Below are 13,906 nucleotides of genomic sequence, written 5' to 3'. Positions count from 1 at the left end.
CTAACTGTTCACTCCGGGTAAGTTTTAATATTTGAACACTTTTGTCAGCATAAATACAGTAAGAGAAAGATAACATACCTTACTTTGCATAACTCAGGGATTATATTAGGAGTCATGCAACAGGATATTTATAGAAGACAACAATGAGATGTTTTAGGTCCTGAGTCTACTACTCCCGTGGCAGCCTTTACGAGCTGAAGCGTCAACTTTGCTCCAGAACTCAGCCACAGCGATTGAGAAGATGGATCTTTGGGCCCACCTGACCCACACGCTGAAGGAGAGGGTTTACTAGAATTGCTTTGTGGGTATTGGGCACTACTAGGCAGCAAATTATAGACAAAAGCATTAGGTTTAAAGACAGTGAGTTAATGATACAAGTGACCAAGGCATCACTGCCTTCACCTGTGCTACTGTTCGCAGACAATAAACACTGAGCAACAGATAAATGTCAGAGAACCTGGATTTTGGCTTCTAAGGAAAAAACAAAACAAAACAAAACAAAACAAAACCTCTTATTTGTGCCTGTTCTGTTGTGAAGAAGCCTGAGACAGACCCAGATCTGAATCCCACCTGGCAACTGATAAATTTGGGAAATGGGGGCAGACCCTCTTTGCTTCTCATCAAGAAAGGTGATGCTAGAAGCAACCTGCAGGGCTGTGGTGGGGCTGAACAGGACGAAGTGTGCACAGGGCCTGGCACACTCCCTGAGTCTGAAGCCCTTGCTAGCTGTGTAACTTAAAGCAGGTGCTTCTCTGCCCTGTGCCTCCACTGCCCTATCTGAAAACTGGGGCTATTAAGAGCAGTGTCGCATCCTAGCCTTGTTGTTGTGAGGTGCCAGTTGGTGCAACCTCAGAATGTTCTGGGCACTGTCACTATCAGTGCTACCCCGGGCTCGAAGCCCTCAGCTTTGATGTCATCATTTGACACTGCTGAGACCCCTTTCCCACATGGGCGTCTTTCTTGAGACTGCTCTGATGTCAGTGGTCCACCCTCCCAAACCACAAGAAATGTCACAGAAGAGTCCCACCAAGTAAGTCAGAATCCATCTTTCTTAGTTGCCCACAGAGGGGACACAACTGGGCCTGCCTTCTCTATGTCAGTACCCAGCTGCACATAGGAGACTTGCCATGACTCACACTTCCATGCCATGCCTCCATCTTCTTGGCACACCTGTCCTGGTGAGCTCCAGCCCCAACACCAGCCAGCAGGCACCCCTCAGGCAAGGGCCTGCCTCCTCCTCCTCCTGCTCCCCTCCTCCTCCTGCTCCCCTAACACCAGCCACAGCCCAACCCCTGGTAGGGGAGGGTAAGTCTCTTCGGGAGGCTGATTCTGGGGGATGTTCTCAGCAGCACCTCCCATTCAATCCCTTGATTTGGGAGACATCGTGAGTAGGAAGGACCCAGGTGAGAAAGTGGAGGCTACATATGGGCCTTCAGGCTATGCCTTCCTGGCTCCTCACCCTGCCCACCAGGGCAGGTGGCAGGGTGCAGGGTGAAGCTCTAAGGAATAAGAGTGTCCCTATGTCTGGACTGCAGCCAGTATTATAACTACTGGCAACCAAGGAATGGCGCAAAAAAGCTGAAACTATCTCCAAAATCCAGCCTTCACAAAGAAAAGACTTTGGAGACTAAAAGATGGCTCATATTTTTCAAGCAAATGTATAAAGTAAGAAACGGTTCACAGCCCTGAATCAACTTAAAAGATAATTGCAAATCAGAAGCAGGGCAATAAGGCTGGGCACAGCGGCTCACGTCTGTAATCTCAGCACTTTAGGAGGCCAAGGCAGGTAGATCACTAGAGGTTAGGAGTTCGAGACCACCCTAGCCAACATGGTGAAACCCCATCTCTAACTAAAAATACAAAAAACAGCTGGATGTGGCGGCACGCGCCTGTAATCCCAGCTACTTGGGAGGCTGAGTTGGATCACTTGGACCTAGGAGGCGGAGGTTGCAGTGAGCCAAGATTGCACCTTGCACTCCAGCACTCCAACCTCGGCGACAGAGTGAGACCCTGTCTCAAAAGAAAAAAAAAAAAAAAAAGTAGGGCAATAAACAATAAACTGAACTCGACAGGACAAATGAATGATATCCCAGGCATTCAAAAGGCCAGGCTGCAGGACGTCCCACCAAGAGAAGCAGCAGAACAGGATCAGAGGTGACTGCATGGAAACCTACACACAGGAGAGAGAAAATATCCTCAGATCTTGATGCCTGATGACTGGAGAAAGAAACGTCACGTCACAGAGGAGGAGTGGATAAAATGGTGGGTCCACTTCTCACAGAATCCTGAGGCAGGCTAGAACAGCCATAGACAGATTTGAATTTTTACACACTTGCTGGAATTATCTTGAAGGTAACAGAACTTAAAAATCAGTAAGAAGGCCGGGCGCGGTGGCTCAAGCCTGTAATCCCAGCACTTTGGGAGGCCGAGACGGGCGGATCACAAGGTCAGGAGATCGAGACCATCCTGGCTAACACGGTGAAACCCCGTCTCTACTAAAAAATACAAAAAACTAGCTGGGCGAGGTGGCAGGCGCCTGTAGTCCCAGCTACTCGGGAGGCTGAGGCAGGAGAATGGCGTAAACCCGGGAGGCGGAGCTTGCAGTGAGCTGAGATCTGGCCACTGCACTCCAGCCTGGGCGACCGAGCTAGACTCCGTCTCAAAAAAAAAAAAAAAAAAATCAGTAAGAAAAGAGCATACAAACTAATACTAAAATGGACGAAAGACCTGAACAGTTATTTCACAAATGGCCAATAAAGCACATGACCTGGTGCTCAATTTGATTAGTCATCAGGGAAGTACAAATTAAAGCCACAGGGTGATGCATCTCTCACAACGGCTGAGCCGAAACAGACAATATCAAGTGCTGGTGACAGTGCAACTTGGTGCAACTACTTCAGAAGACAGCTGAACTCGTATATACCCTGTGACTCAGCAATTCCACCCACGCATCCCACAGAAATGCGAACGCATACCTTCCTCATCAAGGCACACAAGAATGTTCGCAGCATCACTACTCTAAACAGGTCTACAATGAATACACTGTAGTATATTCATACACTGGAAGACAAGCAATAATGTAATCAATCTTACAATAGCGAAAGAAATAAACCTGACACAAGACAACATATACTCTGTGTAATTTCCTTATGCATTACATAAAGTTAAAAAAACAGACATAACTAATCTATGGTATTAGATGCTAGCTTCTCCTAGCAGCTACTTTGACAGGAGAGGCACACAGGAGGGTTTCCGGGGGCTGCAATGTTCTCCGTGGTCGGGAACACGCATCAAGCTGTGCGTCTGTAATGAGTACACTCCTCCATGTGAATGCTGCACCTCAGTCAAAAAGGATACAGAACTTGGGATTTCTCAAAAACATGGAAACCTACACACTGGAGTATGTGTATATACTGGAGTATGTGTGTACACTTAACTCAAAAGAAAGGTGTGCAGAGCTGCCTAGACTCTTGCACAAAATCTGATTAGAAAATAACTGTATAAAAGATAGGGAGAGAAAGGTGGAAACATGAATATGAATATGAAATATGAAGCATGAATATGAGAGTCTGGCAGAGCTATATTAAAACAGTGTTAGATATAGATCTTCAACGTATGAAAAAATACTGTCTTACTCATACAGCAAATGCAAATTAAAATTAGGAGATCCCATTTTTTAACCTACCAAATTCACAGAGATCAAATGTTTGATAATATGGTCTGCTGACTCTCATACATTGGGGCAAAAATTAATACAACCTCTATGGAAACCATTTGGCAAAATCCGTCAAACTTGAAAATACACACCTGTGTCTCCTCAACCATGCTTCTATAAATTTATCCTCTCCTGTATCTACATGAGAAATCACGTACTGTATATACAAGGTTATTTGTGGCGGCCATTCACTATAAAGACAAAATATTTGAAACCAAACAAATACTGATCAATATAAGGCCGGTAGAGACTGGCTGCAGTAATGACAGTACATTCATATAATAGAAAACTATGCAGCCACTAAAATGCCTGAAGCTACTCTCCATGTTCTTATATGGAACAACCTCTAAGACACACTGTTAATAGACAAAAGCCAACTGCAGGAAGAGTATGGGTACACAGAAAACACTAATATTAGTCACCTCTGAGGGGACCTCTGAGTGGCTGGGAAACACTTCATATCTTTTTAGTCTTAAGATTTCTAGGCCGGGCGCGGTGGCTCAAGCCTGTAATCCCAGCACTTTGGGAGGCCGAGACGGGCGGATCACGAGGTCGGGAGATCGAGACCATCCTGGCTAATATGGTGAAACCCCGTCTCTACTAAAAAAAAAAAATACAAACTAGCCGGGCGAGGTGGCAGGCGCCTGTAGTCCCAGCTACTCGGGAGGCTGAGGCAGGAGAATGGCGCAAACCCGGGAGGCGGAGCTTGCAGTGAGCTGAGATCCGGCCACTGCACTCCAGCCTGGGTGACGGAGCGAGACTCCGTCTCAAAAAAAAAAAAAAAAAAAAAAGATTTCTGTACCGGCCGGGCGCGGTGGCTCAAGCCTGTAATCCCAGCACTTTGGGAGGCCGAGACGGGCGGATCACAAGGTCAGGAGATCGAGACCATCCTGGCTAACCCAATGAAACCCCGTCTCTACTAAAAAAAAAATACAAAAAAATAGCCGGGCGAGGTGGCGGGCGCCTGTAGTCCCAGTTACTCGGGAGGTGGAGGCAGGAGAATGGCGTAAACCCGGGAGGCGGAGCTTGCAGTGAGCTGAGATCCGGCCACTGCACTCCAGCCTGGGTGACGGAGCGAGACTCCTTCTCAAAAAAAAAAAGATTTCTGTACCACGTGCATGTGTTACCAATCCAAAAATGAGCTATTAAAAAATAAAGTTGACCGGGCGCGGTGGCTCACGCCTGTAATCCCAGCACTTTGGGAGGCCGAGGCAGGCGGATCATGAGGTCAGGAGATTGAGACCATCCTGGCTAACACGGTGAAACCCCGTCTCTACTAAAACTACAAAAAAATTAGCCGGGCATGATGGCGGGCACCTGTAGTCCCAGCTATTCAGGAGGCTGAGGGAGGAGAATGGAGTGAACCCAGCAGGTGGAGCTTGCAGTGAGCCGAGATCATGCCACTGCACTCCAGCCTGGGCAACAGAGAGAGACTCCATCTCAAAAAAAAAAGGAATAAAGTCTTACATTTATACGTTAGGGACAAAAAAAAGGATTTAAAATTCTATTTGAAAGAAGAGCTTTTGCTTCTATTCTTGATTCAAGTACATGATCTTCCAAGAGAAATAAAAAATACCTTGCTACTCCAAATGAGTTGCCAAGCCAGACAAAACGTCCTCCCATGTCCTGGAGGCTATTAAACCGCAGGGAGTGATCTCTGAGAAATCATGGTGAACAGGAGACATACTGGAGACATACAGACATGATTTCTCAAACGGAAAAGAGAGTGGACTCTGCCTCACACACACACGGCAGCTGATAGAACAAGGGGCAGTTTGGCTAACATAGACGAGGCGCAAAGAATGTCTCGGCAATCCACTGGGTGTTTTCCAGGTGTCTGCTCCCTTCAGCTTCTCCGCCACCTGATGAACCCGGCTGAGGGGCCTGCTCACAATCCCACAGCAAATGAGCTGATGTGGCCAGGACACCAGGCAGGCCAGCTCCAGGCAGATCCCTGGACCTCCATCCCCCAGCCTCTCCTCATCTCGGTGGTGCCTCACACCAGCGCCAGCGGGCAGGAGGCAGGGAAGCAACTGGCACTCACCACAAGCTCTCCCAAGTTCACTCAGTACAAGCAGTGTCTGGCACCTCTCATTTCCTTTTTGGCAGGGTGACTGGCTTGGAGGATCAGCACGATGATGACATCAACATCTCATTAAGTCATCTGACTAGTTGTCCCTCCCACTCTGACCAGGTTTCCCAAGAGTTCAAAATAGAAGGTAGAGGAATAAGATCTGGAGGATAATGACAAAGGCAGTTCACTAATTCACATCAAGCTGAATCACAGCACCCAAATGGCCATGTCCTGTCCAACCATTTCTAACCATGAACTTGGACATGCAGGGATCTGGACGTGGATCACATTCATAAATGACAGTTTAAATGACAAAAAGATCAAGGTCCTGCAAACTGTGTCACATTGAAACCACACACCAAACCAAAAGGGCTTAAGAGTAATTAATGTGAGGCCCGGGGCCCACAATGGTCCAACGGTTATGACCAGCGAGCAGGGATGGGCAGGGGCACAACATTCTGCCTGGACCCCCGCTTCACTTTTCACGGGTCCAAATTCAGATGACATGGAGATACTTTTCCCCACTCCTCTCACTGAGAACTGAAAACCACGGGCATTAGAAAATCAACACAAGACGACCCTGAAAGGTAGAGAGAAGATGGCAGCCGGACGAGGGTCTTGTCCCAAGGGATGACACAGTGGTGGCCCTCTGGGTTTTCTTTTTACCTGGTGTACCCTAGACTTGGAGCTAAAGAAGCAGCAGTCGAAAACCGTGAGGGATACTGTGGGGGGGGTGTGGAAAGCCCCAACAAAAGTCTGCTCTTCCAGGCCAAGGATCCAGGAAGGGGGCAGTCAGACAAGACAGAAATTGACAACGGCAGTAACACCCACCTTACTCCAGCCAGCGCCACAAGAAAACACCATGCCCACCCCACTCCCAGGCCGCAGCTAGGCGCTCCAGCACTCGCCTAACAGAGTACCCAGAGGCGGCCAAGCAGAGAGCCAGGATGTTTCCTGCACCACCTGGAAATGAGTCCTCACCCCTGACAGCGCAAGAGGATATGCAAGTGGCGAATAAGCACACAGAAGAAACTCAACATCCTCAGCCATCAGGGAAACACACTGAAATCACAACCAGAGCCCTACACACCTATCATGACGGCTACAACAGAAACTAGTGCCAATACCACCTGCTGGAGAGAATATGGAGAAAGTAGATCGTACTGTTGGGTGGGATGTAAAACGTTATGGCCGCTCTGCAAAACGGTTTGGCAGTTTCTTAAAAAACCAAGCATGCGACTAGCACATGACCCGGCAATTGCACTCTTCAGCATTTATCCCAGAGAAATGGAGATTCATGTTCTCACAGAAACTTGCCTAGGAATGTTTACAGCAGCTTTATTCATGATCACCAAAAGCTGGAAACTATTCGGATGCCCTTCAGTGGGTGAATGATTAACAAACTGTGGTCCACCCGTGGAATACTACTCAGTAATAAAAAGGAACAACCACTGATACGCTCATCAACCTCAATGAGGTTCCAGGGAATTACGCAGAGTGAAAAATCCAACCCCAAAGGTTATATACTATAAGATTCCATTTATATCACATCTTGAAAAGACCAAATTACAGAAATGGAGACTACATAAGTGTTTGCCAGGGGTTATAGAGGGACATGTGTGAAGCTGTAAAAGGACACCAGGAAGATCCCTGCAGCTTGGAGGCTACCAATCTCCACTGTAACGAGGTTAGTATCCTGGGTATGACACTGTACTGGAGCTGTGCAAGAGGTTACCACTGCATGAAAACGGGTAAAGGGTACAAAGAATCTCAAAACAAAAGCTTTAATTAAAAATAAGTAACCACCATCGACGATATTTAAGTTTAAACTGGGAAAACCAAGCAGTAACTCCAGAACAATGCGGTGTTTCTTAAGGCCAAGGGCGTATGCGGGCAGCACAAGGTAAAAGTGCAATCTTACCTAAATTCCTGTATTTGTAGTCAGTGCAACCCATGAAACATCTGGCGCCAAGAAAATATTATGTGGACACAGCTGACACACCTTCGGTACACATTCTCAAAGAAAAGGACCGGGTCCTCTATGTCCTTCTACCCAGAAGCGCTGGGTGGAAATGCCAGCCGCCCCGCCTGTCCCTGCACCTGAGTCCAAGCACACGCAGGAGTGTCATGGACTGTGCCCTCTGGTTGTGCTGCTCATTTTGCTATCAGCTCTGACACGTGGCCTGGGTACTTGAGCCTGCACAAGGCAAGGCCCCGGAAACGGAAGGTTTCATTTCTAAACACAACAGTGCCTAAGGAATCAGTGGAGCTATGTAACCTGAGGAGCTCAGCCATGAAGGGAGGATGTCAGAACCGCAGACTCCTGCCCTCAAACAGCAGTGCACTTCCCGGTGGGGCGGGCCAGCCCAGCACCCACTACCACAATACCAGTGTATGCTCTGGGAGTGGCCGAGATGGTGCCAAGACAAGGCCCCAAAAGGAGCTGCCTCTGCAGCCCCACAGTCTGCTGGCCACGCCCCTCGGGGGTCCTACTACACACTTAGGGGACCTCGAGGTCCTCCTGCCACTGCCTCCCAGAGACCGGTGACTGCCCCATCCCTCCAACCTCCCAAGTCAGAAACTGCTCCCTCAACTTCACCTCCTCTCCTGTGCTATATTCATCATCGGGCTCCAAATTCTTTCTTCCTTCCTCACAAATAAATTCAGGCAGTCTTTCCCTTGAGCAAACAGAAAAGATTCCTCCTCCTGTGGAGGTGACATTTGAATGCAGGCAGTAAATAAAGACTTATTAAAGAAGTGAATTACACAGCATGGAGAGTAGTAGCTGGTGACGAGTGCTATGGTAAAACGGGGGACCAGAAAAGACAGGTCTGGGGGCCAGGGGACTCCACAACAAAAACGGGGAGGAGGCGAGGAAGGAGCCAGAGACCGGGAGGAAGCAAGGAAGGAGGTGGGAAGGGCTGAGCAGAAGCAGGTGTGTGGCACGTGGCTGGGGCTGGCATCAGGAAGGGGGCCAGGGGCCAACCTGGAAGCATCGGGGGCCACAGAAGGTCATGCAGGTGTCTGTAAGAACTTTGGCTTTTATGCCATGTAAAATACGAAGCCATGCGAGCTCAAGTTTTGAAAGCATCATTCTGGCTGCTTTATTGAAAGTTGACAGTAAGATGCAGGAAAAGAAGTCAGGAAACCTTTTGGGAGGCTCCTCAGTAACCCCATCACAAGATGACGGTGAGGAGAGTGGGTGGACTCTGGGTGTGCTCTGAGGAAAACAGACGGGACAGGGTGACACAGAGAGGAGTCCACAGTGACCTTCGAGCAGCTGGCAGGGTGCTGCTCCCATCCCAGGAAGGGAACGCAGTGGGTGAAGCAAGCTTTACAGCTGGGGTGGGGGTGGGGCCAGCAGGTCCATGAGGACATGTTGAGGGCACGGTGTCAATTAAAGTCTCAGCAATGTCCAGTGTCTTATCTCACTCGTGAGGTCTTCATCTTGCCATCAGTTTGGTATATTAAAAAACAAAAAGAAAAACTTAAAGACATTATAGAAATGAGATCACTCATACGTGACCACTGCTGCCGATGGTTCTGGAGGTAATCTGACGATTGCCAGTCAAGCTGAAGATGCACACACCTGGCAATTCTATCCTTAGAAACACATTCTAGAGAAACTCTTGCCTGTGTGCCAAGAAGACAAGGATAAGCACATCCACAGCAGCACTACTGATCACAGGGAATCTGGGAAAGCATACGTCCACAACAGGACATCTTAGGTACCGGAACACTACAAAGGCCACGAAAACCAGCGTCATGGGCCTCAACTCAGGCCACACCTGTCAGGAGCTCTGAAGTTCATGCCTCATTCCCAAGAAATTCTGATTTAACTCCAGGAATCAGTTGTTTTAAACCCTGAACCATTTAACTAAAGCTAGATGTAGCCACAGGGATAAATCCAGGAAGTGCAATCCTGTGGCTGTCCAGTCTGATAATATTTATTCAACATTTCAGAACCAGTTCAACAATGCTATATACTGTTTATGCCTACACATACTTATCAAAAAAAGTACACAAACATGCAAACAAATGATAAACACCAAAGTCAGGATGGAGGTGACCCCTGGGGGAGGGACAGCAGGAAGAAACGAGGATAGGAAAGAGAATTCCAAGTGCCTCTGATTTATCTATTATGTTTATTTCTCAGGCTGGAAGTAGTCATAGCTGGGTTCATGTGTTACTTTTTGAATGTTTTAAATGTTCTGGCACAAAAATATGCTAACATGCCCAAGCCAGAACTAGAGACACACACAATATAGCCATGCCCTGTATTTGTAGTGTAGCCATACAGAGGGTTAATAGGTCAGCCTGAAACCACGCCAGCAGCCAGACTCTGCTGAGGGAACTGTGGGAGGGGAATCGCCGGAGCGCCTGAGCCTGGAATTCACTCCTTTACCATCCCGACCCCTCTACGCGGGGTTCCCAGGGCTTTTATACACCCCACCAGGCCCTGCTGACGGCCACGTGTCTCATGGCAGACACAACTGTTCTTAATTTGTCTCTCTAATTTCTCATCCCAGAGTCGATTCCTGAATCCTAAATAGCTCGAGTGTCTGAAAACAAGGTGGATGCTTCATGAAGGGAGGAAAGGGAGGTCCTGGAGGAACCACTCAGAAGGGAGCTTTTAGAGGAGACCAACAAAAACACCTTCCCTCCCAACACACACCCCTCCACAAACTACAAACCAACATCACACCCTAGAAACCTCAAAGCACACAGAGACAGGTCCTGCACCGTCCAAGGAATGGACAGACACGACAAGATGAGAATTCACCCACACCCAAAGCAGAACAAATCCAGCTCTGGAGTGCTTGCTTTGGGGAACTGGAGGGAAATTTTCCCGTGCCAAAGCTCAGACGATAGGAATTCACCACAGAGAAGCTGCTTCCACCTGTATGTAGGTTCTCTGGCCAGGTGAGAACCACAGAATGTTTCTAGTACATGAGTGACGTCACACCAGAAAGCCTATACCTTTAAAAATCCCAGTCTTCCATTTCTAAGACATACAAGCCAAGAAGCAACCCTCTGGAGCATCTTACAAGGAAGCTCAATTCCTTCCACTTAATTTCAAACCCTGACCTTGAACGCACCACCTGACAGCCTCCCAGCATGATGGCACACCGTCCCCCGGGGCTCTTACCTGCTGCCCTTCCTGCTCAGAACACTTTCCAACTGCTCCACGTGTATCAAAATTGAAGTGACCCAGCACAAACACACAGGGTGTTCAAGTCAGTGGACAAGAGCCTACAGATCATGAAGTAGACCAGAGATGCTGGAGTAGCAAATCGGTACTGTGCAATCAGTCACCAACCAAAAGAGGGGCAAAGGGATGGTGCTGGGGGCAGGATGAGGCAGTCGGAAATACTCCGCTAAATATAGCTCCTGGGCTGCAGTGCTTGGAAAGGTGGCCGAGAATAAGCATCTGGCGCCCTGGGTCATTTCTGTCACTTCCTGTTACTCACATCCTGCTGTTCCGACGCTGCCCGAATCCTGGATTCCCTGTACACAATTCCCTACCTGGAAGCCCCCAGAGACAGACCATTCAAAGCAGCTGGGATGTGCGTAGACAAAGGACTTCCTCACAGAGCACCACACAAAACACAAAAATAGACACCACCATACAAACAAGCTCTTGGAGTTCCCCATATGGAAAGAGACTGAATGCCCAGGTCCAGGTGAGCTCCGCACAGCACTCTGTCAGACCCGGGCCCAGCCCACCAGCTCTGCACGCTGCCCTGCCTGCACCCTAAAAGGGAACGCAGGCCCAAACAGTCGTCATGCACTTCCTCTCCTGGGCTGCACCTCACCTGCAGCCTCAGAGCAGCTTTGGGGGGAAAGAAGGGGTCCCCACCATGACGGCTGACAGGTGCCACCCACAGCACAGCCAGATCAAGGCATCCTCCATCTGACCCACTCCTGCCTCCCCAGGAACTCAGGAAGCCCAGGCATAGAGGAAAGCCAACTTGGCAAGAAGTTAAAGTCGCACGTAACCTACCAGAAGACAGATCTATTTTTTAAGAAACCCATAAAGCAAAATGAAGCAAAAAGTGAAAGTTCTACCTAAAAATGAAATGTGACAGAAATATTCTGTGTTACTTATCTACTCACTATTTCAACAGTACTTCAAGCTTGAGTTGTGTTCAACTGTGAGAAAACTAGAGATTGGGGACGGCCATGGTTGGCGGGGGGGCCTCTGGCAGGAAGGAAATATTATCACCCATGAAAGGTACCTCAGATATAGAGCTGGTGCCCCAACATGGGCTGGCCACAGTCAACCAGCATGCAGAAGGCAAAATACAAACAAACGTGGTTCCAATAGCAAAAGGCTGGCAGCACCTCAGCCTCCAGAGAGGGGGCTGGTGAAGTAAGCTCCAACACACTCACGCAATGGGATGTCACAGGACAACTTTAAAAAGGGTGAGGAGGATGCATAGTCGTGGACACAGAAAGATTAAGTTCATAAAGCAATAAGTTCTAAAAGCAGATCATAAACTAGTTTGTATAAATAATCCAAATTTTTGTAAAACTAAAGTATATTTAATAATATTCACAGAAAGAGGCCCCATAACTGTCTATATCAGGGTTTCTCAGCCTCAGCACTATTGGTATTTTGAGCCAAATAGTTCTTTGTTGTGGGGTTGTCGCACAACACTGCAGGATGCCTCTGGGGACACTGAGCAGCTTCCCTGGACTTTAACCACTAGGTGTCAGCAGCACGTACCCCTGCTCCCCACCCTCACAACTGTGACAAACCAATGTGTCCCCAGATGTCCTCTTCAGGCCAGTCTCACCTGCCCCACCGCCTTATCCCTACCCATGTTTGAGAATCACAGGTCTACATAATAGTGCTTAATCTAGAATCTCAGTGATAAGACTTTTGAGTAGTTTTTGTTTGTTTGGGTTATCTGTGCTTAATTATCTATAATGAAACATGTTATTTGTATTAAAAAGGTAATTAAAAAGAATCCTAGCATCAGGAAAACCTTCCAGGTATTTTTGCTATAATGCAATTTTTGAGTTCCTAAAAACCCTCATACTCTACAAAAGTACACAATAAAAATAAAAAGAAGCCTCATGGGAATAGGTAAGCTGGTGCAGGCCACTGAGAACCTATGCAAATTTGTAACCAAGCATTAATGAAACAACAGCAATATTAAATTTTTTTAAATGAACAATTTTTACCACATAAACACTATAGTAAATACAGAACTTTACCTTTTAAAAAATACACAAGGGGGGCTAGGTGCAGGGGCTCATGCCTGTAATCCCAGCACTTTGGGAGGCTGAGGTGGGCAAATCACTTGAGATCAGGAGTTCAAGAGCAGTCTGGCCAACATGGTGAAATCCCATCTCTACTAAAAATACAAAAATTAGCCAGGCATGGTGGCAGGTGCCACCATGGGGAGGCTGAGGAGGGAGAATCAGTTGAACCCAGGAGGCAGAGGTTGCAGTGAGCTGTGATCGCACAACTGCACTCCAGCCTGGATGACAGAGCAAGACTCTGTCTCAAAAAAATAAAAAATTTTAAAAATGCACAAAGGAACTAAGACACAGTAAGCAATTTCAAGGCAGAGCTTGCGGCCGCAAAGCACACAGCAGCACGGAGGTGGGAGAAGTGAGACCAGAGGCCTTGTGTCCAGGGCTGTGCTCCTCCTGGGCTGACCGCGTCCTGCGTTAGTGGCCTCAGCTTTCAGTCGCTGGGCTGTTGGGCTTCTCGCTACAGAAACAAACCACAGCAGGAGGACGGAGTACCTGCATCCTTCAGCTACTACACAGAAGAAACAAGGAGCTGAAAGACCTCAGAGTCCTGGTGATAAGGAAAGTTTGCGCAAACCAAAGGTCCCTGGCAGTAAGTCTTGAAGGGATGGGGTGGAGGGAGAGAAACCGGAATGCTTTGGCATTCTTAAGTCTGACAGCCACCATGCTGTCATAATTTATCCATTTTTCTCTGGGATTAACTGATGGTAAATCTGCATATACCCAAAGGCGTCTATAGTAACACTGTAGTTAACAAGTATCAAGAGGTAAGTAACAAGAAGAGAAGGAAAAAGTTTCGTAAGCTACCCGAAGCCCCTGACACCACCGTCCACTTTTTTGGTCACTGAAGG

The 13,906-nt window shown here is 47.9% G+C and overlaps 1 protein-coding gene across 4 annotated transcripts in view; it reads right to left on the bottom strand.

The window, feature by feature from the left end:
- LOC105473893 (diacylglycerol kinase delta) overlaps positions 1–13,906 on the bottom strand; it is a 120,456-nt gene that overhangs the window by 45,326 nt on the left and 61,224 nt on the right. Inside the window, exon 1 of one of the 4 annotated variants that reach the window (XM_071073582.1) lies at positions 10,939–11,292. The exons of the other annotated variants lie outside the window; for them this stretch is intronic. The gene's annotated coding sequence lies outside the window, so the exon portion shown is untranslated. Of the gene's footprint in view, positions 1–10,938; positions 11,293–13,906 lie in introns of those variants that run through there. 4 annotated transcript variants of the gene reach the window in all.

This window comes from Macaca nemestrina, chromosome 11, assembly GCF_043159975.1.
Source record: "Macaca nemestrina isolate mMacNem1 chromosome 11, mMacNem.hap1, whole genome shotgun sequence".
NCBI lineage: Eukaryota > Metazoa > Chordata > Mammalia > Primates > Cercopithecidae > Macaca > Macaca nemestrina.
Note: the sequence above shows the minus strand (reverse complement) of the source record. Positions and strands in the feature narration are given on the sequence as shown.